Raw genomic sequence first — 22,195 nt, forward strand, 5'->3', positions numbered from 1 at the left:
ATTTATTGTTTATACTAGCACACCCATCCCCAGAAGTCTCCAGAATGATGGCCACATTCTGCTCTATTGACATTGTTGTTCAGAGGATCTTGGTATAGTTTTTTTTTCTTTTCTCTTTTTTTTTGTGAGCGTAAAATGTATACAATATGTTATTTCCAATCATAAGTAACTACTGTCTGAGGTAATATTTATATCAGAGTTGTAAGACCTAAGGGGAACTGTGATTTTTTCCTTATAACAATAATTTTGGGAAAAAATAAAATGATATCTGGCAGCGAAGAACAAATCAGAACTGTGCTATGACCATAGAGGTGAATATGTGTAGCTCAGGGTTGAACTGTGGAGTCCTTGGGGTTCTCTGAGCTTGGTTCTTTTCTTGCAAACATTTCATTGCCTGGCTAGGTAACATCTTCAGTGCACTGAAGATGTTACCTAGCTGGGTAATGAAACATTTGCAAGAAAAGAACCAAGCTCAGAGAACCCCATGTGCTATGACCATTGTTTCATTCAACATTCAGCTACCTTCAGAGTTCTTAAGAAATGTTGCTTGCTGCAATCTAAAATCATCCTGAAGCTGCCCAAACATTACACACTCAAATTGAAAGCTTGCAGTTCTTACTTTAAAAAATAGAAATTATTTAAAAAATAATGTTCAATCCCAATTTTGCTATTATTCCTCAAATGAGGTATAAGTGAAATTTAATCTAGGGCTCCACGTGGTTTGAACATTATCTAGAAAAAGGTTTTAGACCTTGTGTGAGCACAGCCCTACCCTGCAAATTGATGTATGTATTTTTTTTTCTGGGTTTCAATGCTTTAGGAGTTGCATTAAAGTTGCACATCTTTAATGATTTGATTTCTTAAAGTAGCATCATTTTTCAGACCTGTCCTGAAGTATAAAATGTTTGTGTACTTTATTGAAAAGGAAACAGGCTGAAAAAAAATCTTCCAGATCAATTCTGAATTGTTCACATCATTACCATTTTCTATCACAAGAGTACATGACTTTGTCCATTGTGGTGCGGTGGTGAAGGTCTTCTAGTCCACACTCAGCCATGGAAGTTCACTGCATCACTGTGGAACAACACTCCAAGTTGCTTCACAGGATTTTTGCTAAGGGGAAAAGTAGGTCTTCTACAAAATAAAATTATTACTACTATTGCACTCAATATTTCAGTTTTATTGCTATTTTTCCCTGCAACACTAAATATGAAACACATGAAAACATTAACAATGTAACATATGAAATAGCCTGGGCACCTTTAGATTCTCATGCTTCTAGTCTGGCATCTTACATTCATGTGGCTGCAGAATAATGGATTGTAAGTATCCATTGGATGGATTTAATTTAACCATAGCTTCTTATTGAGAGCCAGTTTGTTATAGTGGTTAAGGCACCAGGCTAGCAACTGGGAAACCATGAGTTCTAGCCCTCCTTAGGCACAAAACCATCTAAGTGACCTTGGGCCAGTCATTCTCTCTCAGTCCTAGGAAGGAAGCAATGGGAAACCACTTCCAAAATCTTGCCAAGAAAACTGCAAGGACTTGTCCAAGCAATTGCCAGGAGTCCACATTTGTTCCTCCTCCTCCTCCTCCTTCTTCCACAGATTAGTGCGAAAAAATCACTAATTTTTTAGGGTTTTCTCCAAACAATCTATCATATTTCACTGGTGGTAAGGCTACTGGGACCAAGGTTGTCTCACAGCTTGGATACATTTATCAAATTAAGGGGACCAAATGAGATCAGATTCTTCTCAATAAATGCATTTCTCTTTATGTAGGCAAGGAGACCCCAGAAGAAAATGTGATGCTTAAGCTTTGAGTCAGTATGTGATCTATCTAATCCAGAAGATCTCCATTAAGACTTTTGCCTGAATGTGTAGGACTTGAAAATGGATAGAGAAAGGGGTGCTCTCTGCTCTTTCCCCCACATCTCTCAAAAGAAGATCAGCAAGAGAGATGAATTCACATTTGCTTGAATGCGAATACAGTTGTTTGCATGATATCCTTGCATTTTAATGAATGGCCTTGCATTTAAATGAATGTATTTATAATACATTAATGTATTAAATCATTAATACATTAATGACCATATCACAAATAAATAAATAAATAAATTTCCTGGTTAAACATCTAGAACTTGGAGACAGTCCGTATTTTAATATACAGGTAGTCCCCAGTTTAAGAACGAGTTTTGTTCCAAAGGTCTGTCCTGAAGTTGAATCTTTATGTAAGTTGGAACAGTATTATTGTATAATATTGTATAGGTAGTATTGTGTAATTAACTCAAACCATTGTGTATTTATCTCGAATCATTGTGTATTTAACTTGAATTTTGCTACAATAGGCTCCATTCTTAACTATGGGTCATCTTTAAACAGGGTGTTCTTAACCCAGGGACTATCTGTAATGTATTTATAATACATTAATGTATTAAATCATTAATACATTATCACAAATCTTATGGCATTTAAAAATGATTCAAAATAATTGGAGATTGTTCCAATATTATAACTATGGTATATCAAAAATGGAAGAAATTGCCATTGCTTTGAATTTAAATACTGTTTTCCAGGGTTGTAGAATTAAAAAAAAATGGATTTAATTTCCTATATTGATTTCAATTAAACAATTATTTCAGCTGGAGCGCTTTCCTGTCAAATGCTTAAAGACTAATGGCCAAACTAGGAAGACTAATGACCAAACTAGGGGCTTATGTTTGCCTTTATCAATTCAGAATACACACACAGACACACACACACACAGACACACACACACCATTTCTCAGGGCCCAGATTTCATTTTAATGCATAACACTTCTTTAAAGATAATTAAACTTGAAGTTAACCAAAAAGAAAAAAAAAGTATTTTTTTTTCTTAACAATTTAGATATTCTTAAACTATCCCACTCCCCTTTCACCCTTGTAATATTGTTGCTGAATTATATCTAAGTCTGGTAATTAACCTTAATAAAAGATTTTGATTTGATTTGATATTCATAAATTATTAAAAATTCCTTTGGGTAGCAGAAAAACAAAACCTTAAATACTTACAACAGACAAAAGATTGGCCATACCTACTATAAAGGATCGCTACTTGGATTCAGGTCAAAACAACATCAATTTATAGGTAACTGTTGTTAGAATAAGATTGCTAGTTATGTTCAGGTACCATCTCTCCATGCCATTGTATGAAATAGAACAGAACAGGAATAACTTGATTTTACAGAACAAATTTCTATGAAGGAAAGAATTTCAACAGATGTAGCTGTCCTATTTTATATTTTGATTTGTGAAAAGTTGTCTCTTACCAAAAATTTTGTCACTGTACAATCATTGATGGCAGAGGAGCTTTAAAGTTGAAATTCTAGGATATAATACTTAGATAGCTTTCCAGTATTTTTATATAACAAGTATTAAGGGTTAAAAACAGGAAGTCCTTTTAGTTAAGAATAATCAATAGCTTCAAAGTAACAGAAATTATTTCAGAAACAGATAAATATTGTTGGAACATTAAGGCTTTGGATAGTTTGAGGTTTGAAAGATAAAGAAGGGCTGTATTCCTTGTACTTCTAGGTAAAAGCTGCCCTATTTGGCACTTTTTTTTTTTTAACTTAATACATCGCTTCATCTTATGTTCAGCTTTATTTTTTAGAAAAATAGAATAATTTCACTTTTGTTTTCCACCTACCAGTGAACACCTGTAATTCGCTGATAGAGACAGATTCATGCGAAAGCCTGGATTTTATGTTTTCAACAGTGGGAAAATCTGTTTCATCTTTTTCAAAATTGGAAAATCTTCCTTTTGCTTTTCTTCATCTCTGCAATACTGGGAGTATTTCTGATTGCTACCTGCACATATGAATACCATATGAAGGTCTAGATAATCTTCCCACATTCCGTCACAGGGCTTTGATGGAGATTTTATGACTTCATCATCAAAGCATCTTTTCCCTCCCTTCTTCCTCACTTGGTTGCCTAATGGAGAACTCTGGAGATTTTTAGCAGGTTCGTTTTGATCTAAGAAAGATATTGTACCTTTAACTTTTTTTTTTTTTTTTTAGTTGACAGGGAATTGTTGACTGCTTTGGGATAGCGCTTTAACCTTTAAATGTTGTGATTTTTACCAGTCCTTGACGTAGCATAGACAAACACATTTCCAGATAAATTCAGCAGCTCTTGGATATGATCCAAATGCAATATGCTTTCCAGCTCGTATCAGGTTTGACAAAGGTATGGTATTAAAAAAAGCAACGCATTAAAATTCTGCATAGTAGCAAGAGACTATCAAAGAAGCAAACAGCAAAATGGATTAATTGGATGAATACCAATTTACATGAATGGAAGCAGAAATGATAGTCATAAATGTATTCTTGATAAGATATTAAAAAGCCTGAAGGAATCAATCACTTTTAGCAAGACATGAACTTAGTCCTGAATTGTATTTGATAACGTGCATGTTTCCCCTTCTATTTTTCTGCCACTCTTCCAATTACCCTACTGTTAAATTTGGAATGGATTTGCTGTACAGATAGAAATTTAATTCAGATTCATGCAAATTTCACAGAACAAAGGTTGATTGCTCAAACTGCTTGAAAAGCAAGAGGAAATAAAACATCTGCTATTTGTTTTAATTAATCTGTATTTAAAAGAAAACATTTTATCCATGCTGTTATTGAATGTGTTTTGTTTCTAGGCCTTGCAGTGAACATTTTGGAGTCTGCACAATTGCTGGCTGATTCTCTGTCTAGCAATCCCTGTATGGTTCCATTTTTTTTAAAAAAATCTACAGATTATGTTAGTAAAACACCAGCAGTAAACATTATTTATATCTATTGCTTTGGCTTTCTTTTTTTATATATAATGTATAAAATGCTGTCCCTTGACATCCTGCCCCCAGTGTAAATGCTACAGTTGAATAGTTTAAATGGAAGGCATGATAAAGCTGTTGGAAGAACATTTGCATCTCATTTTCCATTCTAGTCACTAGTCAAAAGACTGAGGGGGAGATGAATGCAGTGATATATGAAAGGAAGAAAAAACCATTTCATTTTCAATCTGTATTTGCAAGGGCTCCCTTAAACACATGCACAGAGTTTAAAGCTTTAATTATCTACAGGCTCGTGTCTTTTACACCCATTTAGTCGATGCTGAACCAAATGTCTGAAATCCCACATATACAGTCTCATAATTAATTTGGCTGTGCCTGCACAGCAGGTCATTTACATTCCACTCTCTGTCGATGGCAACCACTATCCATGGCAAGACAAGCTGCTTTTGAAACTCCAGGGAGCTGTTTGAGAAGCAGTTTGAAATGCAGCAGAGCAAAGCTGAAAGCTAGGGATCAGAGAATGGGATTGTTATTGGATGGAAGTCCACTGTGTGTGAACAAGCCAAATCGTTCTTGGAAGAAACTGATTATAAATTTCATTCAGAGCTCAGAGACTGCCTCTGAGTACAGAAATGCTGGTGGACACCATCATCTCCTGAAATGGATCAGAAAAGTGATTTTTGATATGACTAAAAATCCTTCAGGTTTTTCAATGACAATGTTGAACCCTAATTATGGAATCCTATATCCAATATAACCAACCAAAATTGCTCTGTACATCTTTTGTGTTATTTCCAAAGAGAACATCTTAAACCTTATATGAAGGACTGATCTACAATGTGCTAAGGTAATTCCTGAAATACATTGAACCACAAAGTTTTCACTGGTATTTTGGCCTGGTTTAGCATATTATATCAATCCAGATTTACAGTGTGTTTTGCTGCTTGCACTGACTCAGAAATGAAGCATTATCTTTTTCAGTTTTTGAAACCTGCCTAGTGGAATGCATCAGTTTTCAATACTTTTCTCATGCTGTTTAATAAATTTATGAAGTTAATGAGTGAGATTGTTCTAAATGAACAATGGGACATATGTACCCTAAGACTTTTTTTGAATCCTACAAAGCTACTCAAAATTATGCTGCCAACATTTGGTAGAAAATGTATTGAAGGAACTATCGGCACATGATTTTTCTCCTCTCCTCCTCTAAGCAAGGAAAATAAGTGTATTACACCTATAATAAGGTTATTATGACATTTTTAGTTTTCAAACTATTTTAGCTTCCAAAATGATAAAAGAGCTAAAAATTCTATCCATGGTATGGTGGAGATGTAATTTAATCACTGCTAAGCTGTCCTTGTGCTCTCAATTGCCAAACCAATGGATTTTTCGAAACTGCAGCCCCCTAACATTAGAAAGGTTGTCTTTCCTAGTTTTAAACATGGGATGTATAGTGTCACAGAAAACAAATAAATTCCTTATTACTGTGTTTTGGATGGAATGTAGAGATTGTTTCAATCTTTCAAGATTTTAATGCTGCTGTGTATTGTTTTACCTAGCTCTTCAATGTACTAACTTACTTTATTGATTAGCTTTAGAAGGCCACCCAACATCCATCTGGGTGGTGATTCTGGTCATTGTTCTTTCATCTGTTTTAATCAGAATATTTGTTCAAGATGTTTATGTTTTATGATGATTGTATGTGTGTTTAATGATGTAATTATAATAAATCACTCAATAAAGTTCTTAGGCAGGAGATGCAATTCATAGATATATTAAATAAATAAAAATGCCAAACACTGGCTTTAAAAATCAACATTGCTTTTTACATTTATGTGAATTTTTGTTGCATGTTAAATTCCCTGTCTGCTCAAACAGCTACTGACATTTTCTTCAGAGCCCTTCTCTAAAAGCCCTGTAGAGTGAGATGTGATAGACAGAGACCCTTTCAGTGGTGGGTCATGGGATGAAATGTTCTTCATAGACAGCCTCACCTGGCATACACCTTGCCAGAAGATTTCCATAGCTATAGAGAGCCAATAAAGCCAAGTTAATCCTAAGGATCCTGCTTTCTTCAAAAATCTTAAGAAACCACATTGAAGACTGTTGTCTGATACATTACCTGGCATGTACATTGGTTAAATTTCTGCCTTGTCATTTTGTCCCAGGATTATTATCTAGATAATATTCACTGCAATTTCAGAGGAACAGGGGTTTATATGGTAGCATAGAAAGTGTCCTGCAGTGCTAATTGCTTTGCTGCATAAATATTGAATTCCTTTTCCAACAAAATAGGATCGAGGGAACAAAGGAGTAAATAAAACAAAGAACAAGTTCTGAAGAAAATCAAATTATAAGAGGACACAAGGAAGTTATGAGTCTTACTGATAACAGGCATGTCCTAGAACTGTTTTCTTTCAACTTCTAGCTAGAGCAAAGCACAAAGCAGAATGGCCTGTGCAAAGCAAACCTCTAGGCACCAGAGCTGAAATATCAAAGAAACAACTATCTGAAGCAGCTGCAGCCTCAATTGCTAACCTCCCCGATGACTGTACTAGAATGTTTACCAGAACAGCACGACACCTATTTCTATACATGACCCAGAGGAGGGAATGTGCTCTGAACAGTCAACAGGTTCCCTGAAAGCTTCCTCTTTCCAAAGATAAAAGGCAGAAGAGGCAGGCAGCTGGAAGTACTCTGTCAATGCCACTGAGAAAGAGAGGTAAAAACAAGTGCACCAGAGTAGTTTTCCTAGGTCCAAGCTGAAGCAGCTATTTTTTTTTCTTTTTTTTCCCATGAGTGTTTCCTCAAAAGGAATTCTCCTCTAAGCAGAGTCTGGATCTATCTGCAGAAGAAGAAAGGGGTTACTTTTATTTACTTGTATGGGAGATTGAGTGTATTTCGGTTAGGATAATGGAGTTACAGTATGAATGATGGCCTTTTATATCAGGCATATTCTTTATTAAGTAAAACAGTGACTTTACTGTCTGAATTGAAATTAATGCTGAGCTGAAATCTCTGTCACCATTTCTCAGAAGGTTTATTCCCAGTGAAATAGGGTTCTGTGTTTCTTCTTCATTTTTCATTGTGCTTGAGAATTTCTTTTGAAGTTTTCTTGATGATAATTTGAAGCTTACTTTTTTGTTAGGGGTTGCAGAGGGTGCCACTGCTAGTGATGTTACTTTCTCTTAAAGAAATGTCCATCACTTTGTCCACCTACACTTCTCAATGTGAAAAAAAAGTCCAAACTGAATAGTAGAAAAATGGAGAGCTTATCTGCTCTGCTATAGTTAAAAGAGAAGACAGATAGAAGAACTAGTTAGAAAACTAGCTGTGGGTACAGGTGCTCCTTTCTTGGGATCTGCCTGCTAAACTACTTGGCCCTGCATGTTCTCTCCCAGTATATTTGTAAATAAACTAAATTAAGAACAGAAGAACTATGTGATTTGCCTTAGTGAGGTGCTTCATGGTACAAAGACTGCACGATTTATCTCATTGAGGCATAGAAGTGATGCATTTTACCTTGAAGTCCTGATTTTTAATTAGAAGAGTTCTGTCCATATTGACACTTCCAGAGGGTGACTGAAAACATCAGAAGAAACTTCTTCACATGTGGAATACACGCTCAGAACATCTCTTTTAGCTATTGAAGTGCTAAGGGAGGCAATCAGAACTAGCAAAGTGGAACAACCTGACTACATCACTAGTAAAAGAGGAGGAAGACATGTTTTACTTATTTATTCAGTTTTGATGCTGCCCAACTCCAGCTGACAGTGAGTGACTCACAAAAGTTAAAGAACAGTATAAACTCAACAAAATACAATAGATCAGAACAAGTTACAAAAATAATTACAAGATGGTGTTCCAGGCAACATATCAAAATATAAAGCCACACAACCAAGAGAATCCCATCCACCCAATCCCAAAGCCTGGGAAAACAGCCAGGTTTTCAAGGCCTTCCAGAACACCCTCCAGGTGGGAGCCATAAGGATCTCAGGGTGGATGTCATTCAAGAGGGCAGGGGCTGCTGCAAAGAAAGCATGCTTCCTGAATCCTAAAAGATGAGGAGACCTGGAGCACACCAACTCTCCCATAGCCTCCAGACATTGGAACAAAACCAGCTTTGATGTTCTACTCATGGAATACCTGTTACCACAATGCTTAGAATTCACATTCAATTAGGACACTTGCCAAAGGGTGTCAAAACTGATTCCTGGGGGGTGGTAGCAGATATGGCAATAAGTAAGCCAACATATGTAAAATGTTGAATTGATTGTGTAGTAAGCCCCAAGATGTCTGGAATCAACAGCTTGCAGCACCATTAAGCCTTAACACACTTTTGGACCATTTCACTGTATGCCATTTCTCACTTCAGTCATTTTTGGCATAAAGAAATTGCTTGTCATTTTAGTCTTGGTACAGTACAAATATCCTTTTGCACACATAACAAATGTAGTCATGGTTGATTTTTCTCAGCACTAATGTTTAATTGTAGCCATATATCATACAATGACAGCACTTTGACATAAAGAATACCACTGTGCATTTTGAACTTAAAAAGAGAAAGAAACCAACTTGTGAAATTAAAACTTTTAATTAAATTACATCTTACATTTAGCTAGATAAAAACTAGGTTTAAGTTCAGATTCAGCATGGTCATGTCAGAAAAATATACTATATGAAGGTAGGCTGTTACTGCAATTGCCCTTTTATTTATAGACACTTACAGAATAATAAATGCTTGCAGAGCATCATCCACTTATTAAATAATTGATTGCTTAATAGCACTTTTCAGGGATTTTAGTTCCCACTGGGGCTGACAGAAGAATGAGGTGACCCTTTAGTTCCATTTTGTGTAGACTTTTTTTCTTGCATGATTGGACAAGAACCTGAAGGAGGTCAACATTCAAAAAGATTTATATGGTCATTTGGGCTTGGTAAGGCTAGAATCATTGAGCTGAACTAAATATGTAGTAGGAAAAATCCATTGCCAATTGCCATTTTAATATAAAAGACACCTGAGGATCTGAGAGCTATGGATCTTTTCCAAGGCTTCTTTTCCCATTTTATTTCCCATTTTTATACATAATCCAGGGGTAGTCAATTTGTCTGATACCAACTACTGTCAATTGCTTGAACTATTGTACATTTTTCTATGCTCCTGTCAGTTCTGGGTAGTGTGTGTCCAAGTAAACAAAGAACTGAAATGCAAGTGGTATCAATTGAATCATGTGCTGAGATTGTATAGGTACAGGAGGTAAGATTGGAGATTGAGTCAAATGTGGACAGTCATGAGAATGTTTAGTAGAAAGTTGGGCAAAACAGGAGGCTAACAAGTAAAGCACCTGGCAGACTGGGAATGGAAAGCCACAGAAACAGAACTCAGTGTTCACCAGCCAAGACCCAGCTGTGTTCTGGAAATGGTTATAAACAAAGTAAAATGAGCAAAGGGTAGACATGGCTTTAATATTCTCTTTTATGCTGTGGTGTATAACCAGTGCTGCACTGGGAATATATATATATATCATTCAATGGAAAATAAATTCCTTTCATTTTGTTTTCCTTGAGGAGAAGAATGTTTTGGTCTAATTCTCATGGGAGGGGTTTGATGTTCTTGAAGTTAATTTAGTTATGAAGAGGTTGGATTATGTGTGTGAACTACCTCTCTTTTATGTATAATCCCACTTTCCACAATGAAATATCAAGGGAATTATGAGGAAACCTCTCTTGAAGAATTTTTCTTTTAATTTGAAAGGATAGGCAACCAAAGACGTAGCAGAATGAAGCAACAGAGTAAGAGTAAGAGCAGCAATACCCTCTACCATCATGCCAGAATGAGGTAAGATAGATAGATAGAGAGAGAGAGAGAGAGAGAGAGAGAGAGAGAGAGAGAGAGAGAGAGAGAGTATAAAATACCTTGAAACTAAGGTACAAAAACAAAAGTCTCTTTTATGAATTAAAAGGACAAATATTGGCATAATATTAATTTTAATGTTATTATTTTGAATACATTTAAATATTTGGGTATGTTTCTGAATATAAATTAAGAAACAGACAAGTAAAGGCCAGTTTATACTTTGGGGCCATGTAGAGATCTGGGGGTACAATGCTTCCTTTTCCTCCATTCTGTGATAATTGGAGGTTGACAGATTTAACAGGAAATTTATATAATCTAAAGTAATTAAATCAGTGTTTTGTGCTGCAAAAACAGATAAACTGAAGTGAAAGACACCAGGGTGAGGAATGAGTGGAAAACTGAGTGACTTTATTGTATAAATGACAATGGTTATTATGTTATAAATAAATGTGTCACTTAAAATAAATTGTGAGTTTATGTAAGAGTAATGGCTATAAATTATGGACTCTATAATTCAACTACTAGTGCTGAATGAATGGCATAAGTCAATGTCATACACTACAATATACTAATGAAAGGTAATTTATATGTGGTTTAGCAAAATGATTAAAGTAATTTTTTAAAAATTATAATTAAGGCTTAAGTCAAATTTTATCTGGTCTTTTAAAATAAAAAATTATCCAAACTGCAAATTTTGACCCCAAGCTGCAGTTCAGAGCCTCCAAAGAGGCTTTCACTTCCTCTTTTAATTACCATTGGAAATTACTTAACAACTTGTTTGGAAATTAAAACCTTCTAAAAGGCAAGTTGCTGTACACCCGGAGAATTTCCTTCTATCCTGGAAGAAAGATTTAAGTAAGTTTAAATATTAAAAAGAAAAATCTTAACTTTTAACAGCAAAAGGAGGTTAAGAATGCTGACGGGACAGTTAAGGGGCCAGATGGATTTGAAAGAATAGCTTTGGTGTTGTTGTTCTTTTAATGGACAGTTTTAAATTTTATTAAAATACAGCAGATGATTTTGGACTTAATTGTAAGAAAACCTATTGTGGGAGATTTTGGCTTTGAAAACAAACTATAAGACTGGGCTTTGAAGGTTAACTAGAGGGAACCAGAGAGCAATTAAAGGAAAAGATACACCCTAACATAATGGATGAACATTGTGTTACTATAGAAGAATTTAAATCTGTTTGGGAAAAATATGTTCAGGACTTATTTTTAAAATTGGATCTAACCGGTTATAGAAGAAGAAAAGAAGTTTAAAATGGATTTTAAAGAAATGCCACATTATAAAAGACATATGGAAGATATGGAAAGAGATGTTGTGATCTGAAAATGAACTTAAAAATGTTTGATTACAAGAATAACATGGAGAAAGAAGTTGTAAAAAGTTGTAACAAACTATGCTGACTGATGTTTTAACAATTTATTTATTTATTTATTTATTTATTTATTTATTTATTTATTTAAGATTGTTTTATATTGTATTTCAATGGATTTTGTCTCTTCTGTAAACTGCCCAGAGTCACTTTTTGGTGAGATGGGTGGCAACAAATTTGATATATAAATAAATATATATAAACAATTAAAGGAGATATCCAGATTACAAATCAGAAAAGTTAGTCTGAAAACTATTTTACTTTGGATCCACAAAAGGGAAGCATTAAATCTCTGAAGTTGCTTCTGAAAAAAGACAGGGAGAAAATAATAAGAAATCACTATGTGAGACTTTATTTGAAGAAGTGACTGAAGATCAAGCCTCTTAAAAAGAAGAAAAAGGATTTCAGCATGGATTTATTTGACCAGGGTTAAATTGTAAGTTTTGATTTTGGGTTGTTATAGGAATCTTTTTTCTGACCAGGACTGCAAGACACTGTAAAGATTTTTTTATAGAAAGATGAATCTTTCATATCCTTTTTGTTAGAGAAAGTTAGGGGTTAGTATGTAAAAGGGACCTATTGGATCTAGTTTAAAATATGTATGTTGCTATTATTGACATTTATGTTTATGGGGATAATTTTTTTATGTTTTACTTATTAGAGAAAGTTATACGTCAAAATGTAAAATAGATTTAGTTGTGTAAGCTTAAAACATTCTTTTTTTTTTTTATCCGCACTCAATCATTACCGATTCTGTGGCAACTGCCTGGACGAGTCCCTGCAGTTTTCAAGGAAGGTGTTTCGGAAGTGGTTTGCCAGTGCCTCCTTCCTAGAGCAGAGCCCAGCTGGCGAGCGCAGGAGGCGGGGTTTCTGTTGCTTCGCGCCTTTTTCGGGTGTGCGCAGCTTCCGTGTTACTGGCAACTGCTCCCGTCTCCCGTGCAAGCGCCGCCAGCATTTTTCCTCCCACTGGGGTGAGAGTACCCATTTATCTACTCACGTAAGTTTTTGAGCTGCTGGGTTGGCAGGAGCTGGGGAGGAAGCAGGAGCTCGCTTTGCTGCGCGGAGCTGGGCTCGAACCCCTGAAGTGTCAACCATTTCTGGCTGGCAACTTTCAGCGTCATTAAGCCGCTGCACCACCGCGTCCCCCAAGCTTAAAACATATGACTTATTATTACTGGTACTCTTAATACTTTTGCTATGTAAGACTGATCGATAATTTTTAGCGTATATAATTTGGTTATTGTATAGTGATGAGAAATGGGAAGAAGAGTTTCTTTTTCTGTAATATCAGAGAAGGTGTTAAGTTACTGTAAATGTTTATACTTGGCTGGAGGGAGGGGAGTCACTTTTTATATCTCTTTTTCCTTTTCCTTTTTCTCTTTCTTGTTCTCTTTCTCCTTCTTTTTTGTTTGTATATCTTTTCTAAGTCTGTATTAGCTTTTAATTATGTCAAACTCTATTATAAAATATTATGAAAAAATATTATGAAAAAAACCCTGCAAATTTCTTCATAAATGGAATGGAAAAAATTTAAGTGAAATGGAATGATTCAGCCATCCAGACAGTGTTAGTGCTTAGCACATAAACTGAATCGCTCTTTATTAAGTCATGTTTTCAGCACTAAATAAATCACCTTAATCACTCTGTCACTTCTCCTCATATTTAATGGCAATATGCAGATAGGTACAATGTGGTTCTTCCCATGGTGTAACTAACTTTTACTTAATTAAATTTGGGCAATGCAGATAGATGTGTTCTTATAAAAAACAGACTGAATGAGATTATCAAGGACACCAAGTAACTTTATAAAGATGATATAATTTTACATGCAGTGAAACATTTGTCCATCTCTAATCTGCAGCCAGTTCCTTGCCTACAAGTACAAATATTCATTGCATCTTATCCATTTTGCCATACGCTGGTCTTGTCTTGTCAGTCCAGATTATATAATATATCCAAATGTTTTATTAACATATCCCTTTTAGATGCATTTGTACCAATCTTCATAGAAGATCAGCCATGGTGTAACCTGTTATTCAAAGTGTTGTACTGCTCAGATCACTTTTCCTTTTAAATGTTACTCCATGACTGATTCCACCAAGATTTATTCTTTTCTGAGAATTCAGACAGATGAGTGGAGGCCAACTATGCAGTTCCTTTATGTGTAAGTGTATGTGTATGCTTGTGAATTCTTTGGAAAGAATGTATAAATTTAGCCTGTCGCCAAGCAGTCTTTGACTTGCTTTAGAAACCTAGGGCAATTAAGATGCAAGCTTATTCAATTATATTCACAGTAAATGTTTGTACTAAAAAAATGACATTGAAATGACACCTATCAAAAATGAAACAAGAAATATCTGAACAATCATTTATCAGTCAAACTCAGCTTTACATTACTTTTTAAAAATAATTTGGGGAAGTAGAATGTAATTCAAATTCCCAGTTACAACAGGCAAACATTTCTTGGCCCATGTATGAGAGATCTGCTGACTGTTTCTGAAAATAAAGAATCATGCAAGGGATGACTTTGAAATCCAAAGTGTAAAAATATTATGCTCTATAACTTACCGCCTTTCTAAAAATCAAAAATTCCTAATTATCAAAATTACTACCATACAAAATCAGCTTTTACTTTCTGTATTGGGTACAGTGGATTGAACTAGTATTGGAAATACCATTCACATTATATCATAAATGGTTTCTGTTGGATGTGAAGTACATACATAAATAAATAATAAAAAACACATTCCTTAGCATAGAATTTTCTACTAGCATCACTAAAAGCAGCATTAGTGCAAAATATTTTTATCTTGATTGGCAAGATGGAGGGGTATTTGATATTACAGTCTTATACTTTAAAGTGTTCAAAGTATAAATTCTATATTAATACTATAGTTTCCACCAGTTTTTAGTTAATTCTTAATTAAAAACTCAAGAGTGGTATACCTTATAGCTTCTACCCATTAAAGGTGAAACTTATTACTAGGATTTGATAAACTGGTTGGTGTTAAGTTTATTTCTTCATTTTTCCAAACTTCTATTTATTTTGTCCAATGTATGCATCAAGCTTTTTTTTCCCCAGCACATTTATGTGCATTTTTCTTAATATACAGATTTTGCAGGTATTTACCTAATATATGCATGTTTGCAAGATATTTTCCTTAGTAAAAACTATTTCTGTACAATAGTTTCACCAGTTTATGTGTTCTATATTTATCTTATAAGTCAAACTGGTGTTCAAAATTTATGAAAGTCCAAGAATTCACCTATGCTGCCATTTTTCAACTGCATTTTGCTCAATACTTAAAAAAAAAACTTCTTAGGGATGTCTATAGCAACTGCTGAGGCTATTTCATTCAAACAGTTGAATTGATCTAATTTTGGTTTGTAATTGAAGTTATCAAATTGATTGGATTCAAAGATTGGATTTAATCAAATTCTCTCTGTGTCTGTGTTTATGTGTGCATATGAGAGCCAGTGTGCAGTACTTAAGGTGCTGGCCTAAGAGTGGGCAGACCCGCATTCTAGTTCTCCCATAGGCACAGAAGCTGGGTGGGTGATGTTCCGCCAATCCCTCTCTTTTAGTCCTAAACTGAAAAGTCAAGAACAACTATCTCCCAACCTGTACTACACCTGCCTGGTAGATTATGGCCGATAAACTTCGGTGAAGAGGACTTCATTCTGCAGTGGATATTTTGGAATCATTATCATCATTGTGTACAAAACTCCACTAAATCCTTAGATCAAGTTGAATGCACTGGATTCAATTTGATGCATCAAGTAAATGTGGCAATTCACTCTTTTCAAGAGTTGATTAAATCAAATAACCTTGAAAATGAAATATTCAAATCAGAGTTATTTTTAAAATAAGGCTTTATTTTCTTGTTTTATAAATCCAGCTAATGAGAAAAAATTATTGCATTAACATAGCAACAAACAAGGAAATAAACAGAATTACATTTATTCACATTATTATTCTCTTGCATCTTTGCCTTTCTGTCAAACTGTTTAAGAATAAAAAAATAAGGATAAAATCAGAATTATAATAAAATATGAATCAATTAAAGCTAAAAGAGGAAAAGCACCTAAAAGCACAATGAAGCATCAGAAAGTAAAGAAAAAGTCATCATTTACATTGAGGCAGCCACAAAAATGGCCATTCACAAGTTTTTCCAAATATGTCTGTGTGGGGTAAGCCAAGGGTTGAGAAAAGGGCTTCTCCTAACATTCCAGAACAGGCTCCTCTACAAAAAAGTAGCCTTTGAAATAGCCTTATTTGGATCTAAAATGTACTTAACTTGCATAATAATTAGTGATAACAGATAAGATGGAAAGGAGTTAATTTATGGTCCCTTTTTCACTGAAGCAGTCTTCCAGGAAGCTAACAGATATACATGTGCTTTCAGGATATGAGAATTCAGATATGCTATACATCTGCATCAAATCTTACTTCGTTGTGTGCTATCTTTTTAATATAACCCATTAAAGTTGATGCTTCCATAAGAACAAGTATAACATTTCATGTTGCAACACTGTTCTTCTCCTGTAATAACCTACTTGTTCTCTTCAGTGCAACAAAGTCTACTACAATAAAATAATGCCCTAATTCTTTGTGTTCCTTATTCTTTAGGAACAATATCAGAACAATTTTTACATCTCCCTGATAGACTCACAAAAATTATGGCAAAATACAGAGTGAAATGTCTGTTGTTTCATAGCTATTTAACAACAACGTGGAACATTACCAAGATTTTAAGGACAGCAAATGACAATCTGGCTCCCTGCTGCATTTTTTTCCCCATCAGAAGACAAGACTTCTGAATTGAAATGAAATATTTGGCCTCAGAAAAAAAGGCTGCAACTGGTACAAGTGTAGCACATGCAGAAATAATTATGGCTTCTCCCAGAGAGAACCAAATATCTTTTTGAAAAGCAGATAGGCAACAGCAAAGAACAAACCACTGGAACTGCTGAGTTAGGACAATGAAGATATTTAAGAAACAATAAATTTTGGAAAGAGAGTTTTTAAGAAACCAAATATTATTTCAGCTATGAAGCAAAAGAGCACATACAACAACCATACAACATATTACCATATATGTTCTTTATTATTTAAAACCAGGTGCGGGGTTTTTTGCTCACTTAAAGGAAAGAAATAATAGCAAGCATTTTAAAATGGCTCACTCTTAAAGCATGAAATTACACCTTACAAAAACTTTACCTGAAACGAAACTACCTAAAACAATTCATGCGGCAGACACCTGGTTAGCCTAGGGATTTTCTTCTAGCTCTGAGGTGGGTAGAAAAAAAAGTGACTCAGGGTTGATTCATAACTGCAGTTGCTGAAAGAAATACAAAATGGCTTAAGGGAAGTCAAGCGCATGGGCTGAACTTACATTGAAAGCCTGTAGCCAAACCTATTGCTATCCCTGAACTATTATTTTGCATCTTTACAAGACCAAAGTTGTTCTATTTTAAATTCCTCCTGTTGCATCCCTTCCTTGTAGTGAGGGTCTTTTCCTTTACAGTATTATTGTTTTGTTCTGCCACTACTACTAAACCACTTTGCACATGTAGAAATTTTTTAAGTCTCTAAGGTAACATAATTAAGTGGAAGTTGGAGAAAATGTAGGACAGCACAGGCACTTAGTTAAAGTAGGAACAAAGGAAGAATTTGACTTTAGTAAACAGCTAAAAAGCAGGGAGGTTAAAGCAAGTCCATTTATTTCAAAAACTAATTTATATCTCATTAATACTAGCCTGCCCTGGCCCTCAAACTAGTCTAGGATAGGGAAAGATACTCGCAAACTCGGACTCTGAGCCTCTCTCACACCTGTCATTCCACCTTCATCTCCCAAATTCTTCTCTTCTACTTCCTTCCTCCTGCTGGAATATGTATAACCTGGAAGGAGGTGCCAGTATTGCCATACTTTGATTGGCAATTCTACTACCAAATCATCACACCTAATTTTTCTCTATTTTAGTGACACATTTATAAAAACAGTGAGCGTAATTGCTGTTCTAGGTTTAATAAGCAATTAAATTACTTCATACAACAAGAAGTCCTAGCAAAATTCACACTTTCTTCTGGGGCTTGCCCTCAGAATGAAACATAGAAGTCATGGTTTCATTTTTTTAAGGTAAACATGTATATTTGTGTGGCACTGTTGGTATTTGATAAATTATTTTGAACTAATTCCTTTCTTATGGTGAAAGGAAGCCAACACCAGGCAATGTGTCCTAGTACTGAAAGCTCCAGTGACAATCTTTTTGTGACAACTGTGAAACATAGTGTAAACTAGTAAGTAAGGGTGGACTAGATGCTGTCTCATGGTCCACAGGGAGTCATTACATGTTTAAAGCATATTGATTCCTTCACTCCTTTTGCTTTTCAGAAAATTAGTTGGGTGATTTCCAAACATTCTGTCAGGCATTTAAAACTGCTGCATGAGACAGTCTCTACAACCAACTAATTCAGTACATGAATATTGATTATTTGAGTCTCAAGTACTATTGAACATTTAATTTCTTTCTGGAAATATCCTGGTTTGCAAGTGTTCAATAATATGCAAGAAATCTGTTTTGACTTTAACTTTTCTATGATTCCAAATGGTACATGGCAATAAAAATAACCTTTCTGAGGTATAGAAAATAATGCTTTACAACTTTTGGAAAATGAGATTATAATGCTATACTGATCTACTTGAAAGTAAGCTCTATTGAGCTCAATGGGACTTTTTTCTGTTTATCATTATTATGTGAAGTGTTTAAGATATTGGTCATCATGGTGTCATAATTTGTTAATTATATTAATAAAAATCCATAATTTTAAAACAAAGGTAATTTATTTTGACAATTTTCATATGATTGATTGATTACATGCCATCAAGTTGCTGTCGACTCTTAGCAATCACATAGATAGATTTTCTTCATGATGACCTGTCCCTAACCTGATGCTTCAGCTATTCCAATTGTGTCCCCATCACCACTGTAACTGAGTTTATCCAACTTGCTATCCTCTTCTTCTCTTTCCTTCCACTTTTCCCAGCATTAAAGCCTTCTCCAGAAAGGTAGGTCTCCACATAATGCAGGAAGTACGATAAGTTGAGCCTCATTTTTGTATGACTTTGGGGGACATTGTTTTATTTATTAAAGATATGCATTGGTGACACATTCTTCAACTCTGTGAGATTATTGGCAATGAAATTTTATTTACAGTCATTATAATTATCATTTAATAGACATAACTCATTTTGATAGCCAAAAAACCATGTGATTAAAGTTCAAGTTTATGTGATTCTCTATTATTTTTTATAAGACTATCAAAGATCTGTTAACCTGACCCAGCTAAAAATGATGGCTGAGTCTTAGGCCTGAGAGACCTTTGTACTCTAGTTTGGTATGAGTTCTATATCTAAGTACAGATATATACTGTGTGTGATTTAATGTATATTAGGTTTTCTTATGTACAACTGTAAAACTGCTCCCAAAAAACTGCTGGAATACATGGCCAAAGTCAGTCAGTTCATTATGAATGAGCAGTGTTCTGTAGATCTCAGAAGGCACATTTTCCTTTGACAAAGGCTTGAATGAAGCTCCCCCTCAAAGCCACCAGTTTGGTGTAGTAGTTAAGGTGTTGGCCTAGAAACCAGGAGATTCTGACTTAAAAGTCAGCAGGGTGACTTTGGGCCAGTCACTCTCTCTCAGCCCAACTCACCTCACAGGGTTGTTGTTGTGGGGAAAATAGGAGGAAGAAGGAGTATTGGTATGTTTGCTGCCTTGAGTTAGTTATTTAGTTATTTAGTTATTTAGTTATTTAGTTATTTAGTTATTTAGTTATTTAGTTATTTAGTTATTTAGTTATTTAGTTATTTAGTTATTTAGTTATTTAGTTATTTAGTTATTTAGAGATAGATAGATAGATAGATAGATAGATAGATAGATAGATAGATAGATAGATAGATAGATATAAATAAAGGCAGGATAAAAACTAAAAGAAAAAGAAAAACCAGGTCTTTATTACGACCAGCATAAGGAGTCATTAAAAAGAAGCACAAAGGATATAAAAATATATTTCAATAGTAAAAATAAAAATTTTTAAAAAATTATAAAGAGCTAATGTGTGTGTGTGCGCGTGTGCACATGTATGAAATAGGCTTTTACTGAGAGGTTGCACCTGTCAGTGCTGCACTATTGAGGACTCTTCTTCAGGATCATGATACTATACTGACCTTCTCCTAAGTTCTACCAAAGCTTCAAGGTGTTTCCCATGTCTTGAAATTCAAGACCATTCCCATGCTTTAATTTCCTATCTGAGAAATGGTGAAGTGGTGAATTTGTACATCAATTGATTCCAGCACAATAGCATAATGGCTGCATTTATTAGTTTAAAAAATAATTTAAGAGAGGAGAACTTTGCACATTACAGACTTCTAATAAATATGTACAGCTAAAGCCAAGAATCAGTCCTTCAGTATTACAATATACCATGTTACACATAAACGATGAATTGAAATTTGTTAAACCACTCCCCCCACCCCACTTTCAAGGTATCGCTAGAAAAACCTATTCCAGTGAGGACGCTTTATAGCATCATGTTGTGCTGCTTCTGGAAACATTGAGCACGAATGCTTTGTTTATGCATGCAGTGAAAACACAGATTGTGCAATAAATACTAGCGAGCTGGTCTAGTATTCAGCATATTATGTTTTTATTTATATCCATCATGTAATAATTATCTGGCTGAAGAGAGTCACCATCTGTAGAAATGCCACTTATATCATTATCCAGAATTGATTCCAAATAATACATGGTAGATGAAAGAAGGCTCTACAACATGAAGTACCCACTTTAACACACAAGAAAATTAACCAGCCTTGAATATGTGATCAAACATGGAGTGTGATCAAATTATTCAAATAGGTGTTGCTGCATGAAGCACAAGAAAAATCAACACCAGCAGTTTAAAATGGTATTATTCCCAGAGACCAGGCCAATGTAAAGATTGGTGAAAAGAATATGTAGGGATAAATTTGGAGAGGTCTAGAAACCATGCAGTTCTGAACCAAAATCAAAGGATAGAAAGCAATCTTGGGAAGACCTGACAGCAAAATATTACAATAAGCACCCCTAAAGTATGAACAAACTGCTTAGCTGTCCGAACAGTGGAGATCACATTCTCTAAATATTTAGCAGACAGACGACAGACACTCACAGTATTACTGATGAAAGGCTTTCAAGTAAGTTTCTCTGTCAAATCAAAAAAAGAATTCCCAGATCTCTCACAATTAAAAAAAAAAAAAAACCTAGCAAGAAACAGTCCTGAAAACTAAAAGAAAAAAAAGACATGAAAGAGGAAGGATGATCAGGATGTAAAACAGTAAGCTTAGTCTGGCTCAGATTTAAAGTATGATGAGGGGAACACTCCAACTGGAATCCCCAGCAAAGCAATTAAAAATAAAGTCCATCCTGTATTATCCAAGGCAGAAACAGAAGAATACGCTTGAGTACTGCCAGGATGAATATGAGAATTAATCTGAAAAGAAGAAAACCGAGTAGCCAAAGGCAAAGTGTATAAAATAAGGAGAAGTGGGTCAGTAAGGTTATTTGCCAAACATAAGGGAAAAATTGAGAGAGATAAATTTGATCAATAATTTTGGATAAAATTGAAAAAGAAGACACTGGATGGAGATAAGCACAAACTGAAACTTTGCTCAAATATTTTTGAAAAAGAGAACAAATGTAGGAGTTGTTAAAAGAGTAATAGCCAGAATTAGAGAACAATTAACCAATCTAGTTAAGAATGATGAAAAAGAGAAAAGAGATGTATGAAGAAAAGAAAATAACATGTAATATAGGGAGATTCTGAAACTATTTTAGCTACCATTGCTTTTGTAACTTCATTAAATGAAAAACTGGGCAAAAAGTAACTAGGAGTAACAGAAACAACACTTGTATGTTGCATAGGAATTGTAGGCTGAATCATTTCAATTTTACATTTTAAAAAACTGCCAAAGTGGTAAGGAAGAACTTTCCAAAATGATAGCTGATAAAAATAGGGAAGGAATTGCTTGGAATATGGCAAAAAAGTTGTGCAGATGAACAGGCTTGATCAGATATTAAATACTGGT

The sequence above is a fragment of the Python bivittatus genome, unplaced genomic scaffold, assembly GCF_059951505.1.
Source record: "Python bivittatus isolate LINGU-HERP-01145 unplaced genomic scaffold, Pbiv_v1 ctg000330_np1212, whole genome shotgun sequence".
Lineage (NCBI taxonomy): Eukaryota > Metazoa > Chordata > Lepidosauria > Squamata > Pythonidae > Python > Python bivittatus.